At 34.8% G+C, this 17,469-nt stretch overlaps 2 non-coding genes and 1 pseudogene across 2 annotated transcripts; 2 read left to right on the forward strand and 1 right to left on the reverse strand.

Moving 5' to 3' along the window:
• Positions 1-8,859: 8,859 nt before the first annotated feature.
• On the reverse strand, positions 8,860-8,931 carry TRNAW-CCA (transfer RNA tryptophan (anticodon CCA)). The gene has a single exon. It is a non-coding gene; the product is annotated as a tRNA-Trp (tRNA).
• Positions 8,932-9,207: 276 nt separating this feature from the next.
• LOC130965980 (RHOMBOID-like protein 8) lies at positions 9,208-10,532 on the forward strand (annotated as a pseudogene).
• A 309-nt stretch (positions 10,533-10,841) lies between these two features.
• On the forward strand, positions 10,842-11,001 carry LOC130970868 (U1 spliceosomal RNA). Its single transcript, XR_009082116.1, has one exon. It is a non-coding gene; the product is annotated as a U1 spliceosomal RNA (small nuclear RNA).
• Positions 11,002-17,469: the final 6,468 nt, after the last annotated feature.

A 17,469-nucleotide genomic window follows, 5' to 3' on the forward strand; every position in this document is an offset into this window, starting at 1 on the left:
TGCCTTTCTTTTAATTACTGAAATGACCCTTTAAAAACACACTTTCAATTCTGATTCTGTTTAAACTCAGCAGTGGAAAATTTATGAGACAATTTATTTTTGTCTCATGAATATCAAAAAACAGAACACAGCAAAGAAGAGAGAAGCTAACACCAGCATGTATCCTGGTTCGATTACCATGTGTAATGCAACCTACGTCCAGTCTCCTCCACAACAATAGAGGAATTTCCTCTATAGTTAAAAGTATTACATACACCAATTCCACAGGATTGACCCAATCCTTTCACACTCAAGTTCTAACCTAACTTGACATTGGCTATGCTAATACCTAACTCTTCTCTCTTAGTGCTGACCCAACTAAGAAAGGGATACCTCACAGGTACAAGATACAAGACACAGACATACTTAAAGAAATCTGAAAATAACTCTAGGCTTTTTTCTCAAGTATATCACTCAGCCTTTTTCTACTCATGGCTTTTACTTGAGCTCTCTCAATATGCCTTTTCACACAAGAAATTATAGAAAGATAAACATAGAAAAGTACATTACAATCTGTAAAACATGAAGGAGATTGACTTCATCAACAGCCTCTTTGCTATGTGATAAACCAGATTTGCAGACCTTAGATTCAGTTCTTCAGTATTGGCCGAATGCTTCTTTGAAAGAAAGCATTATCCAAGTAGAGGAACTTCTTTATAGAACACAACTCACCAAACTCTGGTTTTCTCTCTTTGGTTCTGAATGAAGAAAAATCTTCTTTTATCTCCTTGCATGTTGCTTGGTTGCTCTTCCTAGGTCAACTTCTTGAACCTTGAGTTTCACCAACCCACTGTCTCACTTTTTTCCATTAATCCTCTCCATGAAAATTTTGCTCTGACCATCTCTTGTTTGACCGAAAACCATAGGAAAGCAGAAAACAGACATCCTCAATGGTAAACCCAGATCTTGACCATTGAGAAGCTACTTGGTCTCCAAGAATTATTTGTGACCGTAGATACACAGCAGATTAGAGCAGAAGTCAACTTTTCCTTGAAATCCATTTTCGGAGTGGCAGAGAGTAGGAAAGAAGAGAGGAATGCAATATTCATGCATTGGAAAATGATTTACCTTTAACCTTTGCCTAAGCTGGATTTGGTTTGAACTTGTTGATTTGACCTTAATCTTTCTCGCCTAATCTTATCTTTCTTTCTTTTTCTGTGAACAGCTTGAGGACCAAGCTTTTTTCTCTTTTTTTTCTGAATTTTGATTTAGACAAGATAGGTGTACGTTGCTTTTGGTGAATACACATGGGAAGAGTTTGAATTGAGAGAACAAATCAGGCTTGGATCAGGTTTGTATAAAGTTCAGCCAGTTGGTTCCTTGTTTCTTTTAGGCTTCATTTTTATTTTGGCCCACCAGCCTTGTTTATATGTTTCTCTCATTCACTTGGGCTGCTGCTGTATTTGGCCTGCAACATATCATTATAAATAATCATCATTTAATTATTTATTTTGACCAATAAAATAATGTTTGTCGCCATCACTAATTAATCTAGTTAATTTCTTAACTCAACACTTTATCCTAATCTTATTTACAAGTTGAAAACTTTTTTAAAATTCTACTCTACCCCACTCGTAGATCGAGAATCTCTCAATCTTAACTCTCCCCACACCTTAAAGTTCTAAACCCTATCCTATCCTACCCACAGAAAACTAAAATTTTATCGAACAATTATAAATTTCAATCATTCCAAATTTTATACATATTAATAAAATAAAAAATTAAGTTCAAATTAAAATTAAAAACAATAAAATTTTAAAAAATCTAACATAAAATTACAAATACTATAATCATCAGGTTCTTAAGAAACGACACTTAGGTCTTAAGGTTTCTGAATGATATATGAATTTTATTTTTGTTTTATTTTTATTTTATATTAATTTTATAAATATACAAATATTTTAAATTACTAATTTAACTAACTAACTTAGTAGTTACTCACTTACTCTAAACTATTATACGAGGGAGGTTATAGATTCAACTTTTAACTCCTTTACTATATGTATGATTTTTAATATATATATGGTAGGGAATATGGTAGGGAAGACCCGATCCTACCCGCAAGCAAACCCAAACATATCTCTACCCTATTCGCAACGGCTCAAGTAGCCTATCCTATTCGATCGAATTAGGTCGAATTAGTCAAATAAAAAAAATAATTAAACATATTGAATCAGTTATTTTTTAAAAAAATAAAATAAAAATAATTAATTTTGTAATTTTTTATTTAAATATTTAAAGATAGTCAAATGAAGTTTGACCAATAATAAAAAATATTATGTGTCATTTTTTTTATTTGATCATAAAACATTTTTTCATAATTTATTTATAATAACCGTTTTTTAATCTTCAAAGAAAATCAGATAAAAAAAATCTTCAAAAAATATATATAATTAACATCACAGCCCTACATTTTTTTGTCCAAAAAGACAACAGTCTCAACAAAATTTAATAAGATAATTAACATCACATCACATTACATTATTTTTAATTAGTGGAAACAATTTTATGCTGCTATGATACTCATCATAATAGCAACTGCTTCACCTCACAAATACAGAGATAGCAGAGCAATACGTGTTCCTATTTTCTACATGTAGATAATTTTCTAAATTTATATTTTAGAATTTGTCATAGAATTTATTTTATTATATAAAAATTATATTTTCGCACTTGACGTAGCATATTTCTGTGAGTATTTTTTAATTTTTTTAACTCATTAAATATAATTCGTTATGATGGCTTAATTATATCAGCTAATTGATTTGATTAGATATTTAAGTATCACATAATTTAATATTATATATACCAATTAATTGAATATAATTGTTAGAATATAATTAGGATCAATTAGATCAATTAACATTATTCAACATATTTGAATATTTATGATAGGATATTGCGTCTTTAATATTTCGATTCTCTTATCACCTATAAATACCCTTCTATATTGTATCATTCTACACAAATTGAATACTCACAAATATTTTTCGTATTGCTCCCTCTCCCCTTTCTAGCATGGTATTAGAGCCATGGTATTCTCCTTGAGGAGGATAAGTTGCACTTCTTTTCGGCAGTTCTGTCTGCGTTTCCTTGTGACAGTTTCGTCTGCGTTTCCTTGTGGCAGTTTTGTCTGCGCTTCCTTCCGGCAGTTTCGTCTGCACCCGTTCAATCAGATTATCTATTTTTCTATTTAGTTGTTTCAAATAAATTTCAAACTCAAGTGACGAAGAGGGATGTTAGAGTATAATTAAGATCAATTAGTATTATTTAACAAATCTGAATATTTATTATAGGATATTACGTCTTTATTATTTTAATTCTCTTAGCACATATAAATCTTCTTTTATATTGTATCATTCTACACAACTTGAATACACACAAATATTTTCTCTACTGCTCTCTCTCTTAGTGTTTCTAATAATAATAAATACAATTTAATTTAATTAGAAGTTCATTATTTTATAGTCTTTTATATATATATATATATATATATATATATATATATATATATATATATATATATATATATATATATATATAATGATGAAATATACTCATGTTAATTCTATCATATAATAGTTTGTGTTTTCTCCTATGTATTTTGATTTGTATAATTATTATTGATCTTTCTGTTTTCATTTTCTTGAATTGTTCTTTATTTTTTTATGACTTGATAATTTAAATAAAAAAGCAAAAAAAAATGATGGCCAAAGACGAAGACTAAAAACCTAAAGCAACAACATCATTCCTCAACATTATTATTATTAATACGAACTTTATTATTTCTTTTCTAATATTCTTTAATACGAGCTTCATTTTTTTTCTTTATTATTATTAATATTTTTATTATTTTTTTTCTAATTATAAATCTCTTTATAATAATCCTTTGATAGAATATTTTTTTAGTCTAATAGATTTTTTCTATTTTTTGTCAAAAATAATTTATATTAGGAAAAAAAGAAGATAAAGATTAAATTTTAAAATTCAAATTTAAATAAGATGTGCAAAGGGTAACTATTGAATTTATTTGGTAGATTTAAACTCTTTTTATTATCGTCATTAAAAATTTTAAATACTATTATAAAATTCTAGATATTTTTATCTTATTGTTCTTAAATTATACATTATATCGTGTATGAAGAGTTTCATCTTTTTTAAAATTAGTGTGACATTATATACTTTTTGGATACAAAAGGATAATGAAGTTGAAGTGAGTAACAAAATTGATTATATAATAAGATACAAATTTTTAGAATTTCAAACACAACTCACAAATTTTTAGTTTCAAAATAAATTTTTACTCTATTTTTTATCTTTTATTTGATTTTTTTCTAATTTTTATTTTCTTAATTAATTATGATTATAATAATTCATCACAAATTTGTGTTTTGTAGAGAAAATTTAGCAATCATAAAATACAGAAGACTTAACCAAAAAATTTAAAAAATATTTATTAATCAAAAAATAAAAAAATATAAATTATGCTTTAATTATGTTGTAAAATATAAATTGAGACTATTTAAAATTAGTTTTTTATCATTAATTTTAGCTTAAATTATGATAAGGTAAAAAGTAAAAATTATATATAATAATTTAACTTAATTATTTATACTACCAAAATTATTCTTTATTATATCCCATTCATTTTTATTCATTGGTGATCTTTAATTGTTTATTTTAAACAAAAATATGAATAGACTGAATTAATTTTTTTAAATTAGTAATATAATTATTGTGACATTTACTTTGATCAGTAATATTATTTAATTTATTAATCATCTTTTTCTTATTTTATGCTAATTTAACTAATTAGAGATAATAAATTTTAGTTATTTTAATTTTTGTAATTTTTTATTCTAATAATGTATTTCAATTAATGCATTAATATAATTTTAATATTTATTATATGTCATTAATAATAATAATCTCGTTTTAAAGTGACATTTTATCCCCAAAATATATATATATATATATATATATATATTTCTTTATATATGATTAGATTAGATATATTTATATTTAATTTATTTGATTATTTAATTAAAATTAATTATATTAAAATATTAGAATAAGATTATGGTAGATTAATTATATTGTTATTAATTAATTATATTAAAAATTAAGATTATGATAAATTATCATTTTTTTATTACTTTTTATTTTGATATTAATTCAGATATTGAATTTTTTATTATTATTATTTTTATTCTTTTATTCTATGTGTTTATTTTCATAAATCTTGTTAAATAAAATAAGGTACTACATATCTTCTTTTTATTCCTCTTTTATATACACATAAAATTTATTAAATTATTTCTCTTCCATCTAATACTTTTGTTTCTCTTCTATTTATATTTTTTTCCTTCAATATTTTATTGGTTCTTAGTTTTCTAAATTTTACTTTAATTTACGTATTTGTTCTTATTACACCTAACATTTTTTATTTATGTGTAATATACATTCTTATATATGTTATAGAAATATAATTTGATTCCGTTAACTTGCCAAAATTTTTTGAAAATTCTAAAGTTAAAGCACAAAAATATATTTATAGATATTTTATTTCTTTTAATTAAAAAATATAATATTTTTTGCCATATTTATTGAAATCTCAAGTTAAAAATTAATATTAATTTTTGAAATACAATAAATATATTTTAAAATTTTTTGCATCTAAAAAACAATCCTCTATCAATGTTAGATTTATTTAGATAGATAAGTAATAGTGAATATAGAATTATTTAGGATGGATAGAACATTAGAATTAAATACATCTTTTTATTGAAAACATGAATTTAAAAATATTAAATTCCATTCTCAAAAGTCAACCTTTCATTTAACCATTGTATGTTCAAAAGCTTTTTGAAAAAATGAAATAATTTTAGGTATATAATGTTTTGTAAAAATTTAATTAATTCAAGATATTTATTGTCGTTGATAAAAAAAATAAATTGAAATGACAATTTAATATTTTTATATTCTTAAAATATTATTTATTTATTTTTTTTAGCATTCTTTATCATCCAATGATCATATTAATATAATTTAATTTAATTTAATGAAATTGTTTATCCTCATTTGATTGAATAAAAATTTTATTTTATCTGAAAATTTTAGGATTTCTCAACTTCAAAATTATCCATGTTAAATCATTAAAAAATATAACTGAGAGCACGGAAGCGTCCCTTCATTCGAGAACATGATTGATATCAAAGACCTTGACTCTTGTGGTTCTTTGATCTTCATCAACCAAAACCTTCTGTATCCCTGATAGGGCTGAATTACAACTCTATTGTGGAAAAAGAGCTACGGGCCGGAGAGACGAGTGTGACACTCATTAAACCCTAAAACTCAAATAAAATAGTATCTATGATTTTAGTCTCATTTATCCAAATCAAAAGTAATAATGATTTATTTAATTCAATATTTATGACAATAAATGAGATCACCGTTATATAAGTCATTTAATGTGAAATTACTTAATTTGTGATTATAATTAATATATGTATTGCACATGAATATATTAAGAAATAATAATTTCCTAACAATCTTCCACTTGGGTTATACATATCTATTTTTCTGAGATAATTACATCTTATAAATTTTATGCGCACATCTGAATGTTATTTTCCTTATTACTTTAATAATCTGGTCTATCTCATATATTAGTTATGAAATTATTGTAACTTTTATCACATTAGTGCTGTAACGAAACTACGATGATCGCCATACTAAAATACTCAACCACATAGATCAAATTTGGATGAGAAAATTTAGAAATTACATGCAAAAATGATCTCATGTATGCCTATTTCCAATTGGTCCAATTTGAATAAAAAAGCTTATTTTATTCGGTGACACACTCAGATGAAACTGCAACAGCAATGCTCGGACTCATAACGACGGCGACTAAGTGATGAGTCTGTGGAAGAAGAAAAGAAGAATTTAACAATGAGAGAGAGAGAGATGGCAACGGACTCAACAACGACGATAACGGGATAAGTAGCAATGACGACATGAGCTGTGAAGGAAGATGGGAGCTGTGAAGGGGTAGGCGGCAATGGGCTCAGTAACAACGATGACGGGACCTATGAGGTTTTTTGTGATGAAGCCGAGAAGAAGAAGACTCTGCGTGAGGATGACTAAGTTTCTCTTACATGGTTATAGAGTATGGACTGAAGCTGTTAATTACTGAATCTGTGATATGAGGCAAATCCTAATTCCTAAAAAGTGTTTATATGTATATATCCGGAGCGGGTACATCCTAAATTCAACCATGTCTTATCCTAAGCAAAATCTGCCCCAACTTGGGTCAAGTTATTACCCTTCTCAACCGGGTATGGACGGGTCGGTACCCGTGTATTCGGATACTACCAATTCTAACTACGTATTAGTGCTTCATTTATTAAAGGCTTATCGCTAGCCAATGGATTTCTACACACAAAAGGTAAGTTTCTAACTCCTAATAGTTGTTTAAGCGGACGAGTGAGATAATTACTCAACAAACTCAATTGATTAAAACAAATACTAATTATTTTTAATATTTTAATATTAAAAATTCTGAAAATTTATTTTAATTATAATTTTATAAAATATTTATAATAATAATTACTATATATATATATATCATCCTATATAGACTACAGAAATATACACTATTACAAAAATACAGTTATTTTAGTTGAAAAAGGTCACCTAACTAATTTTTTGTCGTTTTCAATTTTTGTTTTATATATGTTGAAAGTTTGGATTTTATATCTATTAGATATTGCAAACTTACAATTTACCTTCTTCTTTCACTGAGACATAGACACGGTGACACATGTCTGCTGTTTGGTTTGGTGAGACACAGATTTTTGATGGACACGGAAAGACATAGATGGACACGGAGACACTAAATTAGTGTACCTCCAATTTAATGAGACACTGAGACACAACTTGTGAGACACTACTTTTTTACTCTTTTATCCTTATTCAATTTTTAAATTTTCAAAATTTATTCTCTTATCTCCTCAAATATTTCTTTTTTTTTTATTTCCTCTTTTAAATTCTACAACCAAATTTATTTTTCTATTTTCTTAAAAAAATTATACATTTAATTTTTTATTTATTTGAATTTTAATTAATCTTTGATAAATTTCGGACTTTAATTTTCTATTTTTTCCAAAAAAAATTATATATTTAATATTTAAATGATAATTTGAGATGATATTAGAAGAAAAAAATACGGAAAGAAATAAAAATTTAATGGTTATGACATGTAACCTTTGAAGTGATGGGTGTGTAGCGATGTTGGTAAAATTTGTGGTTGAATGAAGGGCAATTCAGACTTTTTTAAATATTTGTGCCTTGTTCATTATTTTTACCAAACATAATACATAAACACAAATATTTTATATCTATATCTTTAGTGTCTGTGTCTTTGTGTTTATGTCTTATCCTATACATCAATCAAATGGAGCCTTATTCATTTAAGTTTTGTGTACACACACTATTTATACCCAAAAAGAAAAATAATATGCACACAATTGTGGGCGCAAAATTTTGCAACAAATATGATATGAACAATTAATTTGTTTACAACTCTTATACAACTATTAAAGTACTATATTTTGAATGAAAATATTATATAGTGAATTGGTGAGTATATCAACTGAGAGAGAGAGAATCTAGTCTAAAATTCTAAATTATAGTGCCTTTCTTTGGTCCAAAACAGAAGCAAAAACATACTAATAAAAAAACTGTTATTACGTGCCTAGGCCCGTTGAAATACACAAAAAAATATCGATCCGGCGGTAGCTTTACGGATTGGGATATTGAACCCGACGTGAATCGAACACGCAACCTTCTGATCTGGAGTCAGACGCGCTACCATTGCGCCACGGATCCGCTTGCTACTTCAGTTGCATATTAAAATTTAAATATCCATTATCTTACTACCACCCCCTACTTTACTGATCAGTCCCCAAACGGCCAAACGAAATCAGAAACAGAAAGCCCAACGCAAATTAAAAAAAAATTCCCGCCAAGCTCAACAAACTTATTAAGCTGTTTCTCTCTCTAGAAATTCCCACCAACAAACCAACTCGTAGCTCATTCTCCATTTCTCGCTGGAAAAAACACAATCTCGGTGGTGAAAGGTTACAGTGAGAAGAAGAATCGGAAATGGCGGTGGAAGGAGGTTCCGATCAATTCATCGACATCGTTAAGCTCTCTCCTCCGGCAAAGTTCCCGGCGGCACTCCCCCAGGACCTCAAGGTTGCTCCCTCCTTGAAGCGCTGCCGCTCTGGCGGTAACACGTGGGTGGTGTCAGTGTTCGTGATCATCCACGTGGGCGTCTTCATCGCAACGGCGACTGCGCCCTAAAATCCCTCGGAAGGTTCTCCTTCCAACCTCTCTCTGAGAATCCTCTCTTAGGCCCTTCTCAGTCCAAGTGAGTTCTTTTATTTCTTCCAAAGATTCTCTGAATCTGAAATCTTTTTCTGGTTCTCATTGTGAATTGTATTAAGATAAATATTACTTATTAGGTTATTGTGGACCGTGTAATTATATTTTTCCTTTTACAATACTTTTCTTTTAGCCTTTTAGGGTTCGAATTCTACTGTCAATTGTTTATTCTGTTGATTGGAGATAAAATTGCTGATGAATGATGAATATTTTATTACTTGCAGTAAGGATTGATGTAAGCTATGCAATGTCTGCATTTGGGGGAGCCTTGATGGCTTCTCTTTTTCTTCAGCACACCCCAGCTGTTACCTCTTCTGGGGCTTTGTATGGATTACTCGGAACTTTACTCTCTGAGCTCATTTGGAACTGGGAATTACAATCCAAAAGAGTAGGATTTGGATGTCTTCGTTGGCATTTCTTTTTTCTTGTTTCTTGGTGCCAGCATAGTGATTAATATTCTTTGTTTGAATGCAGGTTTCAGCAATAGTCTCTTTTGTCTTTGTATTTGTTTGCAATTTCATCCTTGGCTTTTTCTGCCTTATATCGTCAACTTTGCGAGCATTGGAGGTTTCGTATCAGGGTTCCTTCTTGGATCTGTACTTCTACTCAGCAGAAATCTTGAACTGCCAAAGGTTCCAATCAAATTAAAGGAACTCTCTTTGATTATGGTGTCAAGAGTTACATCAAGTTAAAGTTCGCAAAACATGGACAGACCGGTTCTCAGGATTGTTTCTCTTATCCTCTTTAGCCTGATGTATGTTACTTGTCTCTTTATCCTTGAATTCAATTTGCATGCCTAACTGTCTTGTATTATTACTGCTTTCTAGCATGAGTCAAAATATTAAGACTAGAAGTTTCTTGTGTTTGCAGATTTGGCCGGTTGTCTTGTGGCAGTTCTTCATGGGATCAACATCAATAGTTATTGCACATGGTGCCCATATGTTGATTGTCCTCTCTTTCATTTATGGTTGTCCTCTACCGTTGTTTCAAAGTTGCTTTCTAATCACTGCAATACATTATCAGTTGAGATCCAATTCTCTTAAGTCTTGATTATTTCTCCTTCTATATCTCTTGGTTCATTGTCACTTTTATTCTTATACCCGTAATTCACTTTGCTCTTCAATTTTGTCAAGTTTTCTCTCGTTCTTTCTTTGTTGTTTTTTTCTTCTTTTGTTACTTTCTGTTCCTTTTTCTTATGTGTGTGGCTGATCTTTTTTTCTTTAAAATTTCTCCTTCTCTTTTACTTATGGATAGAAAGAAGGCGTGCTATATTAATATACCACATCGAAAAAATATGCCTATGAGAATGTTGCGATACAATATAAAATGAAAGGCATGACGACAATTGCAATATACTTACCTGGATGGGGTCGATGGGTGATCAAAAAGGCCCATGGCCTAGGGTAGCGGCCTCCATTGCACTTGGGAAGGGTGCTGTCCTAAGGTCTACCCAAGTGGTAGAACCTACGTCATAATTTGTGACAGCGGAGGCCTGCGTTTGCGCAGCCTCTACTAAATTAGTTAATCAAAATATTTTATTTTTTCAATTATTCGTTTCAATTTGAAATTATAATTTTGAATTAGTTAATCAAAATATTTTATTTTTTCAATTATTCATTTCAATTTGAAATTATAATTTTGAATTTTGAGGATTATCAAAGTATAACTCCAAAGATCCATGAACTATTTGTTTGATTAATTTATTTCAACATAAATACAGTTTATGAATTGGACAAGTAAGTAAGTAACTACAGACCTGTAAATCATGGATGATAATATCTTGGTTTGCACTGTAATACAGGTCTATTTATTATAATTATTAACCTGATAAAAACAAGCTCTGCTTTATAATTTATATCTCCATTCAATAAGTTTTTATAAGACACTTGGTTATACATGGTGTTCATACCCTGGCCCAATGTCAAAGGCCCAGGTCCAAGTCAAAGGCCTAATCCAAAGGATTAAGCCTAGTTAAGTACCGACCTTCACATAAGAAGTCGGTGTCGACCACGACTTGCCTAAAAGAAGTCGGGTATGAGATTAGCTGGCAGATAAACACTCATTCAAATGAGTAACCGCCCCTAAAATCTCTCTAACCGCTTCCTAAAGCCATATCTTAACCTCCCCAAGATAATGGGACGGTTAATATCCTAAAGATACGGCACTACACCAACGGTGGTTATTGGCTCACCACTATAAGTACACTGACACCTCTCAGGTATCTCTAGGCCCAATACTCTCTAGACCTGCTCACACCCTTGCTAACTTAGGCATCGGAGTGTCTTTGCAGGTACCACCCCCCATTCATCCACGCGAACAAGTCGGACGGAGCCTCTCGAGTTGCAGATCCATCCGGAGTCCTCCTCCTTCATACGTTTGGGCCACCCAACGCCATCCATCTATTTAATCTCCGGTTACCCACCGTAACATTGGCGCCGTTGCCGGGGACCCGAGAGATCATCCATTAATGGCGGATAGATCCCACGGAGAAGTCCAGGCGGAAACAGATTCCGAAGAAGAGAATCTGGGCGCAGGTAATAACAATGCGGACTTAACCCTCCATCAAGAGGTTAACGATCAGCCGAGAGAAGGCACCTCCGGGGTAAAAAACCCGAAGGCAAACCCCTCAGACGAGCGAGAATCGGAAAAGGGCGGACCATCCCACGTAACTGAACTGATGGGGTTAGTCCACAGCCGCCTGGAGCAGTTAGAACAAGAGCGGGAGAAATAAAAGGAGACAGAGAAGTACCTAAGAGAGGAGATGGAACGGCGAAAAGAGTTAGAAAGGAAACTCTCAAAGTTGGAATCCTCCCTCAAGAGTCATAATTCCCGCGACGACCAAGAAGAGTCACCCTTAGGTGAAGAGGATCCTTTCAGCGAGGACATAATGAGGGCAAAAGTCCCGAGAAACTTTAAAAGCCCTGATATGGACCTCTATGATGGAACCACAGATCCTAAGCATCACCTAAGTAACTTTAAAAGTCGGATGTATCTAGCTGATGCCTCCGACGCTACGAGATGCAAGGCTTTCCCGACCACTTTATCGAAAGCAGCGATGAAGTGGTTCGATAGCCTCCCCCCGAGATCAATCACTAGCTTTGAAGACCTCTCAAGGAAGTTTTTGATGAGGTTCTCAATTCAGAAAGATAAAGTAAAACATGCACCGAGCCTCCTGGGAATAAAACAGGAGGTCGGAGAGTCTTTACGAACCTATATGGAAAGGTTCAATAAGGCATGTTTGGAGATCCAAGACCTGCCCACAGAGGCAGTCATAATGGGGCTAGTCAATGGGCTTAGAGAAGGTCCCTTCTCACAGTCCATATCTAAAAGGCACCCCGTTTCTCTAAGTGATGTTCAAGAAAGGGGCGAAAAGTACATCAACATGGAAGAGAATGCAAAATTAAGAGACTTGAGTTGGCGACCTGGACCCCCTCCCTCATCTAAGGAGAGGGAAAGGGAAGCCAAGAAGAAGGAAGAACTCGGTCTCGAGAGGCCCAGGAAATATCACTCTTATACTCCTCTAAAAACTTCTATAGTGGATGTATACAGAGAGATTTGCCACACCGAAAGGCTGCCACCCCCGAGACCTATTAAAAATAAAAAAGGGGGAAGCCGCGGCGACTACTGCGAGTACCATAAAATATATGGTCACTCCACCAACGACTGTTACGACCTCAAAAATGTGATAGAAAAGCTGGCCAGAGAAGGTCGGCTTGATAGATATCTCATGGAAAGGTCGGACACCCATGGAAAAAGAAAGCGAGATGATATGGATAGAAGAGATCCACCGCCGCAGACTCCAGAGAGACATATCCATATGATCTCAGGAGGATTTGCGGGAGGAGGGCTCACTAAATCCTCTCGCAAAAGACATCTCAAAAGAGTCTATCAAGTCGGGGAAGAGACACCCGACCTCCCCACTATCTCGTTCACAAAAGAAGATGGGCAAGGGATAATCCCCGGGCATGATGATCCCGTGGTGATAACTATGATCCTAGCCAATGCCCATCTCCACAGAACCTTAGTAGACCAAGGAAGCTCGGCGGACATCCTTTTCAAGCCCGCCTTCGACAAGCTAGGGTTAGATGAAAAAGAATTGAGAGCCTACCCCGACACCCTATATGGATTAGGGGATACGCCAATAAAACCGCTGGGATTTTTACCCCTTCACACTACTTTTGGAAGAGGGGAAAAATCAAGGACTCTGAGCATAGACTTCATAGTCATCGACGAAGGGTCAGCCTACAATGCCTTAATCGGCAGGACTACCCTTAATCGCCTTGGAGCAGTGGTATCTACTCCCCCACCTTTGCATGAAATTCCCAACCCCAGGAGGAATAGCAACGGTGAGGGGAGATCAAAAATTGGCAAGAAAGTGCTACAACGAAAGCCTAAATCTGAGAGGAAAGGGCAAAGAAGTCCACACCATAGAGTTAGGCGGCATAAGGACCAGAGAAGAGCTGCGACCCCAACCGGGAGGAAAAACCGAGGAGATACAAGTCGGAGAGGAGGAAGGAAAAAACACTTACATAGGAGCCAACCTAGGGGAAACCCTAAAACAAAGGTTGGGTGAACTCCTGAGAGTTAATTCTGACCTCTTCGCAGGGAAGGCTTCCGACATGCCCGGGATTGATCCCGAGCTCATGTCCCACAAGCTCTCGGTTTACCCAGGGTCCCGACCTGTGCAACAAAGAAGACGCAAGCTCGGCCCGGAACGAGCCCTAATAGTAGAAGAGCAAGTACAGGCGCTCCTGGAAGCCGGTTTTATTAGAGAGGTCAAATACCCAACATGGCTAGCCAATGTAGTGCTAGTCAAAAAACAGAATGGTAAATGGAGAATGTGCGTCGACTATACCGACTTGAATAAGGCATGTCCTAAGGACCCTTATCCCCTACCAAGTATTGATACCCTGGTGGACTCCAGCTTGGGGTATCAATACTTATCATTCATGGACGCCTACTCGGGATATAACCAAATCCCGATGTATGAACCCGACCAGGAGAAAACATCTTTCATCACGCCGAGAGCCAATTACTGCTACGTGGTCATGCCATTCGGACTAAAGAATGCAGGAGCCACGTATCAAAGATTGATGAATAAAGTGTTTTCTCCCCACCTAGGGAGCTTGATGGAAGTATATGTCGACGACATGCTAGTAAAAACCAAGGAAGAAGTCGACCTCTTAACCGACCTCTCACAAGTCTTTGACACTATAAGGTCGCATGGGATGAGGCTAAATCCTGCAAAGTGCGCCTTCGCGGTCGAGGCAGGGAAATTTCTAGGGTTCATGCTAACACAGAGGGGAATTGAGGCCAATCCCGATAAATGCAGAGCCGTCTTAGAAATGAAAAGCCCGACTTGTTTGAGAGAGGTTCAACAGCTCAATGGCCGACTTGCAGCCCTCTCCAGATTTTTGGCAGGCTTGGCACTAAAATCCCTTCCACTATTTTCCTTATTAAGGAAGGGATGCCAATTCAAATGGACTCCGGAATGCGAGGAGGCGTTCCAAGAGTTCAAAAAGTTCTTAAGCCAACCTCCTATCTTGACCCGACCAATACCGGGAAAAGACCTCGTCCTATACCTATCTGTAGCAAACAGGGCTGTCTCGTCAGCTCTGATAAGAGAAGACGAGGACGGACAACACCCGGTCTACTTCATCAGTAAGGTCCTACAAGGCCCTGAACTAAGGTACCACAAACTAGAGAAGTTTGCCTACTCCTTAGTGATAGCCTCACGAAGGTTACGACCTTACTTTCAGGCTCATACAATAAGAGTCCGCACAAACCAACCCATGAAGCAAATCCTCCAAAAAACGGATGTTGCAGGGAGAATGGTTCAGTGGGCGATAGAGCTCTCCGAGTTTGATGTGAGATATGAAACTCGGACAGCTATTAAAGCCCAATGCCTCGCCGACTTCGTTGCAGAATATGCAGGAGAACAAGAGGAAAAGCCGACTACATGGAAACTCTATGTAGACGGATCCTCCAACAAAACAGGAAGCGGCGCAGGCATAATATTGGTAGATGAAAAAGGAACCCAGATAGAGGTCTCTTTAAAATTTGAATTTCCGGCTTCAAACAATCAGGCAGAATATGAAGCCTTGATTGCTGGGCTAAAATTAGCAGAAAAAGTCGGTGCTATAAAAGTGATGATATACAGCGACTCACAGGTGGTGACCTCCCAAATAAGCGGAAAATATCAGGCAAAGGACCCTAATATGAAAAGGTACTTGGAAAAAACCTTGAAGCATCTTGGACGCTTTGCGGAAACCGAGGTCAAACACATAACTCGGGATCTAAACAGCAGAGCGGATGCCCTATCCAAGTTAGCAAGTACCAAACCAGGAGGAAACAACAGAAGCCTGATTCAAGAAACCCTTCAAGAACCCTCGGTAGCAAAAACAGAAGACAAACAAGAGATACTTGAGGTAGTCGGTTTAAACCTCGGATGGATGAACCCCTTAGTCGAATACCTGAAATTCGACATCCTCCCTAAAGAGGAAAAAGAAGCTAAAAAGATCCGAAGGGAAGCACAACATTATACTTTGGTGAGAAATATCCTTTATAGAAGAGGGATATCAACGCCATTACTAAAGTGCGTACCGACCTCAAGAACCACCGAGGTGTTGGAGGAGGTACATAGTGGGATCTGCGGAAACCATCTAGGAGCAAGGTCACTCGCCAGGAAAGTAATCCGAGCAGGATTCTATTGGCCGACTTTGCAGAGAGATGCCACAGAATTTGTGAAAAAATGCCAACCGTGTCAGATGCATGCAAATTTCCACGTAGCTCCACCAGAAGAGCTTATCAGTATTACTTCTCCGTGGCCTTTCGCAAAATGGGGAATGGATTTGTTAGGACCTTTTCCCCAAGCACCAGGACAAGTCAAATACTTGATCGTGGAAATAGATTATTTCACAAAGTGGATAGAAGCAGAACCATTAGCCACTATCACCGCTCAAAGAAGTCGCAGATTCCTCTACAAAAACATCATCACAAGGTATGGGATACCTTATTCCATCACTACAGACAATGGTACCCAATTTACCGATGCCACCTTCAGAAATCTAGTAGCCAGTCTGAAAATCAAGCACCAATTCACCTCGGTGGAACACCCACAAGCCAATGGGCAAGCCGAGGCAGCCAACAAGGTCATACTGGTAGGATTAAAAAAGAGACTACAGGAAGCAAAGGGAGCTTGGGCTGAAGAGCTCCCTCAGGTGCTATGGGCTTATAGGACAACTCCCCAATCCGCCACAGGAGAAACACCCTTCAGATTAGTCTATGGCGTAGAAGCCATGATTCCAATAGAAATCAACGAGCAAAGCCCAAGGGTAATTCTCCATGACGAGATCGGAAACATACAGGGGCTCAAAGAGGAGCTCGACTTACTCCCCGAAATCCGAGAAAGTGCCCAAATAAAAGAAGCGGCATTGAAACAAAGGATGACTGCCAGGTACAACAAGAAAGTCATTCGAAGAACATTTGCCCTAGATGACTTGGTCCTAATCAGAAACGACATTGGAGTCAACAAATCAGGAGAAGGAAAGCTCGCCGCAAATTGGAAGGGGCCATACAAAATCAAAGAAGTGTTAGGGAAAGGTTATTATAAAGTAACCGACCTGAATAACACTGAGCTACCAAGGTCGTGGCATGCTTGTAATATGAAAAGGTACTACAGTTAAAAGCGAACTCTACTCCCTGATGTACTCTTTTCCCAACTTCATGATTTTTTCCCAAAAAAAGGGTTTTTTCTGGAGAAGGGTTTTTAACGAGGCATCATAGTAGAGACTAAGGGAAAACTAGGCTATCAAGACCCTTAGTAGCAAAAGAAGGTACCTCCCCAATCAATAAAGATCTTTTTTCATTCATAATATCTCTTATAATATACTTCTTTATTCTTTTAAGTCTTTCTACGAAACGCGTCGACTTAAGCTCGACAAAACGTAAAAATTCCATGAACCGACCTAGATGGTCGTC

This window comes from Arachis stenosperma, chromosome 3 (assembly GCF_014773155.1).
Source record: "Arachis stenosperma cultivar V10309 chromosome 3, arast.V10309.gnm1.PFL2, whole genome shotgun sequence".
Classification (NCBI taxonomy): domain Eukaryota; kingdom Viridiplantae; phylum Streptophyta; class Magnoliopsida; order Fabales; family Fabaceae; genus Arachis; species Arachis stenosperma.